Below are 5,000 nucleotides of genomic sequence, written 5' to 3'. Positions count from 1 at the left end.
GGGTCGCCTCTGTCCCGCTGGGTCTCTCTCTTTCTCTCTCTGGGTCTCGCCAGGGGCCTCGCTGGGTCGGGTCTCGCCCAGGGGCCTCGCTGGGTCGGGTCGCCACCAGGGGCCCCGCTGGGTCTTTGTCTCGCTCTCTCAGGGGCCTCGCTGGGTCGGGTCGCCACCAGGGGCCCTCGCTGGGTCTCTCGCCACCAGGGGCCCGCTGGGTCTCTGTCTCTTTCTCTTTCTCAGGGTCCCGCTGGGCCGGGTCGCCACCAGGGGCCGCTGGGTCTTTGTCGCCTTGGCCCGCTGGGTCTCTCTCTCTCTGGTACGTCTCTATCATGTGTTCTATTTCAGTCTGGGGTTATGTATCTGTAGGTGTCGTCATATTGAGGAGCACAACTATGTGTTGCTAAGCCGACCAGTTTCTCTCTCTGTCTTGTTTTCTTTGCTGACACAGTGTACTCTCTCTCTGACACACCTCTGTCAACTTGTTAGCTCTGCTATTGGCTAGGAACACAGGAACATTACTCTGTAACCTTGGAGACTGACTGCTGTGTCCTTGTCTATCTGTGTGTGTTGACATAGTTAGATCTGGCAGCCTGTTTCTCTGACACCAGAAGAACAGGTAGTTAGGTCTGGCCGCCTGTTTCTCTGGTACCAGAAGAACAGGTAGTTAGGTCTGGCAGCCTGTTTCTCTGGTACCAGAAAAACAGGCTGTGTTAGGTCTGGCATCCTGTTGCTATGACACCAGAAGAACAGGTAGTTCGGTCTGGCAGCCTGTTGCTAGTGATACCAGGAGAACAGGTAGTTAGGTCTCTCTGTGTCTCGCCTGTTTCTTTGGTACCAGAAGAACAGGTAGTTAGGTCTGGCAGCCTGTTGCTAGGACACCAGCAGAACAGGTAGTTAGGTCTGGCAGCCTGTTGCTCTGACACCAGCAGAACAGGTAGTTAGGTCTGGCAGCCTGTTGCTATGACACCAGCAGAACAGGTAGTTAGGTCTGGCAGCCTGTTGCTAGGACACCAGAAGAACAGGTAGTTAGGTATGGCAGCCTGTTGCTATGAAACCAGAAGAACAGGTAGTTAGGTATGGCAGCTAAGTTGTCTACTTTAGTCAGAGTCTGTTGCTATGACACCAGAAGAACAGGTAGTTAGGTCTGGCTGCCTGTTGCTAGGACACCAGAAGAACAGGTAGTTAGGTCTGGCAGCCTGTTGCTATGATGCCAGAAGAACAGGTAGTTAGGTCTGGCCGCCTGTTTTTTTGGTACCAGAAGAACAGGTAGTTAGGTCTGGCCGCCTGTTTCTTTGGTACCAGAAGAACAGGTAGTTAGGTCTGGCCGCCTGTTTCTTTGGTACCAGAAGAACAGGTAGTTAGGTCTGGCAGCCTGTTTCTTTGGTATCAGAAGAACAGGTAGTTAGGTCTGGCCGCCTGTTTCTCTGGTACCAGAACAACAGGTAGTTAGGTCTGGCAGCCTGTTGCTCTGACACCAGAAGAACAGGTAGTTAGGTCTGGCAGCCTGTTTCTCTGACACCAGAAGAACAGGTAGTTAGGTCTGGCAGCCTGTTGCTCTGACACCAGAAGAACAGGTAGTTAGGTCTGGCAGCCTGTTGCTAGGCCACCAGAAGAACAGGTAGTTAGGTCTGGCAGCCTGTTGCTAGGACACCAGAAGAACAGGTAGTTAGGTCTGGCAGCCTGTTGCTAGGACACCAGAAGAACAGGTAGTTAGGTCTGGCAGCCTGTTTCTCTGACACCAGAAGAACAGGTAGTTAGGTCTGGCAGCCTGTTGCTAGGACACCAGAAGAACAGGTAGTTAGGTCTGGCAGCCTGTTGCTAGGACACCAGAAGAACAGGTAGTTAGGTATGGCAGCCTGTTGCTAGGACACCAGAAGAACAGGTAGTTAGGTCTGGCAGCCTGTTGCTAGGACACCAGAAGAACAGGTAGTTAGGTCTGGCAGCCTGTTGCTATGACACCAGAAGAACAGGTAGTTAGGTCTGGCAGCCTGTTGCTAGGACACCAGAAGAACAGGTAGTTAGGTCTGGCAGCCTGTTGCTAGGACACCAGAAGAACAGGTAGTTAGGTCTGGCAGCCTGTTGCTAGGACACCAGAAGAACAGGTAGTTAGGTCTGGCAGCCTGTTGCTAGGACACCAGAAGAACAGGTAGTTAGGTCTGGCAGCTTGTTTCTCTGACACCAGAAGAACAGGTAGTTAGGTATGGCAGCCTGTTGCTGGACACCAGAAGAACAGGTAGTTAGGTCTGGCAGCCTGTTTCTCTGACACCAGAAGAACAGGTAGTTAGGTATGGCAGCCTGTTGCTAGGACACCAGAAGAACAGGTAATTAGGTCTGGCAGCCTGTTGCTAGGCCACCAGAAGAACAGGTAGTTAGGTCTGGCAGCCTGTTTCTCTGGTACACCAGAAGAACAGGTAGTTAGGTCTGGCAGCTTGTTTCTCTGACACCAGAAGAACAGGTAGTTAGGTCTGGCAGCCTGTTGCTAGGACACCAGAAGAACAGGTAGTTAGGTCTGGCAGCCTGTTGCTAGGGTACCAGAAGAACAGGTAGTTAGGTATGGCAGCCTGTTGCTAGGACACCAGAAGAACAGGTAGTTAGGTCTGGCAGCCTGTTTCTCTGGACACAGAAGAACAGGTAGTTAGGTCTGGCAGCCTGTTGCTATGACACCAGAAGAACAGGTAGTTAGGTCTGGCAGCCTGTTGCTAGGACACCAGAAGAACAGGTAGTTAGGTCTGGCAGCCTGTTGCTAGGACACCAGAAGAACAGGTAGTTAGGTCTGGCAGCCTGTTGCTAGGACACCAGAAGAACAGGTAGTTAGGTCTGGCAGCCTGTTGCTAGGACACCAGAAGAACAGGTAGTTAGGTCTGGCAGCTTGTTTCTCTGACACCAGAAGAACAGGTAGTTAGGTATGGCAGCCTGTTGCTAGGACACCAGAAGAACAGGTAGTTAGGTCTGGCAGCTTGTTTCTCTGACACCAGAAGAACAGGTAGTTAGGTATGGCAGCCTGTTGCTAGGACACCAGAAGAACAGGTAGTTAGGTCTGGCAGCCTGTTGCTCTGGCCACCAGAAGAACAGGTAGTTAGGTCTGGCAGCTTGTTTCTCTGACACCAGAAGAACAGGTAGTTAGGTCTGGCAGCCTGTTGCTAGGACACCAGCAGAACAGGTAGTTAGGTCTGGCAGCCTGTTGCTATGACACCAGAAGAACAGGTAGTTAGGTCTGGCAGCCTGTTTCTCTGACACCAGCAGAACAGGTAGTTAGGTCTGGCAGCCTGTTTCTAGGACACCAGAAGAACAGGTAGTTAGGTCTGGCAGCCTGTTGCTAGGCCACCAGAAGAACAGGTAGTTAGGTCTGGCAGCCTGTTGCTCTGACACCAGAAGAACAGGTAGTTAGGTCTGGCAGCCTGTTGCTAGGATACCAGAAGAACAGGTAGTTAGGTCTGGCAGCCTGTTGCTAGGCCACCAGAAGAACAGGTAGTTAGGTATGGCAGCCTGTTGCTAGGACACCAGAAGAACGTTAGGTCTGGCAGCCTGTTGCTCTGACACCAGAAGAACAGGTAGTTAGGTATGGCAGCCTGTTGCTAGGACACCAGAAGAACAGGTAGAAGGGTCTGGCAGCCTGTTAGGTCTGGCAGCCTGTTGCTAGGACACCAGAAGAACAGGTAGTTAGGTCTGGCAGCCTGTTGCTAGGATACCAGAAGAACAGGTAGTTAGGGTATGGCAGCCTGTTGCTAGGATGTAACACCAGAAGAACGGGTAGTTAGGTCTGGCAGCCTGTTGCTCCTGGTTCTAGAAGAACAGGTAGTTAGGTCTGGCAGCCTGTTGTTCTATGACACCAGAAGAACAGGTAGTTAGGTATGGCAGCCTGTTGCTAGGACACCAGAAGAACAGGTAGTTAGGTCTGGCAGCCTGTTGCTGTTCTGTAGGCCACCAGAAGAACAGGTAGTTAGGTATGGCAGCCTGTTGCTAGGACACCAGAAGAACAGGTAGTTAGGTATGGCAGCCTGTTGCTCCTGGTTCCAGAAGAACAGGTAGTTAGGTCTGGCAGCCTGTTGCTAGGACACCAGAAGAACAGGTAATTAGGGATGTAACTGGACAGCCTGTTGCTGTTCTATAGGACACCAGAAGAACAGGTAATTAGGTCTGGCAGCCTGTTGCTAGGACACCAGAAGAACAGGTAGTTAGGTCTGGCAGCCTGTTGCTAGGATACCAGAAGAACAGGTAGTTAGGTCTGGCAGCCTGTTGCTATGATACCAGAAGAACAGGTAGTTAGGTCTGGCAGCCTGTTGCTGTTCTGTAGGGATACCAGAAGAACAGGTAGTTAGGTCTGGCAGCCTGTTGCTCTGATACCAGAAGAACAGGTAGTTAGGGTCTGGCAGCCTGTTGCTAGGGACACCAGAAGAACAGGTAGTTAGGGATCTGGCAGAAGGGTCCTCTGTTCTCCTGTCTGTTCTATAGGGATGTAACCCACTAGCCCTGACAGAAGGGTCCTCTGTTCTCCTGTCTGTTCTATAGGGATGTAACCCACTAGCCCTGACAGAAGGGTCCTCTGTTCTCCTGTCTGTTCTATAGGGATGTAACCCACTAGCCCTGACAGAAGGGTCCTCTGTTCTCCTGTCTGTTCTATAGGGATGTAACCCACTAGCCCTGACAGAAGGGTCCTCTGTTCTCCTGTCTGTTCTATAGGGATGTAACCCACTAGCCCTGACAGAAGGGTCCTCTGTTCTCCTGTCTGTTCTATAGGGATGTAACCCACTAGCCCTGACAGAAGGGTCCTCTGTTCTCCTGTCTGTTCTATAGGGATGTAACCCACTAGCCCTGACAGAAGGGTCCTCTGTTCTCCTGTCTGTTCTATAGGGATGTAACCCACTAGCCCTGACAGAAGGGTCCTCTGTTCTCCTGTCTGTTCTATAGGGATGTAACCCACTAGCCCTGACAGAAGGGTCCTCTGTTCTCCTGTCTGTTCTATAGGGATGTAACCCACTAGCCCTGACAGAAGGGTCCTCTGTTCT

At 51.7% G+C, this 5,000-nt stretch overlaps 1 protein-coding gene and 1 long non-coding RNA gene across 2 annotated transcripts in view; both read left to right on the top strand.

Annotated features, from left to right (window-relative positions):
* Positions 1-5,000, top strand: part of LOC127923119 (rhophilin-2-like) — a gene marked incomplete at its 3' end in the record, with an annotated part of 64,481 nt that overhangs the window by 20,633 nt on the left and 38,848 nt on the right. The gene's annotated exons all lie outside the window — the stretch shown is intronic.
* LOC127923120 (uncharacterized) lies at positions 1,824-2,928 on the top strand. Its single transcript, XR_008113398.1, has 3 exons — positions 1,824-1,928; positions 1,973-2,148; positions 2,678-2,928. It is a non-coding gene; the product is annotated as an uncharacterized LOC127923120 (long non-coding RNA).

The sequence above is a fragment of the Oncorhynchus keta genome, unplaced genomic scaffold (genome assembly GCF_023373465.1).
Source record: "Oncorhynchus keta strain PuntledgeMale-10-30-2019 unplaced genomic scaffold, Oket_V2 Un_contig_2845_pilon_pilon, whole genome shotgun sequence".
NCBI lineage: Eukaryota > Metazoa > Chordata > Actinopteri > Salmoniformes > Salmonidae > Oncorhynchus > Oncorhynchus keta.
This window is presented reverse-complemented; position numbering and strand designations above follow the sequence as displayed.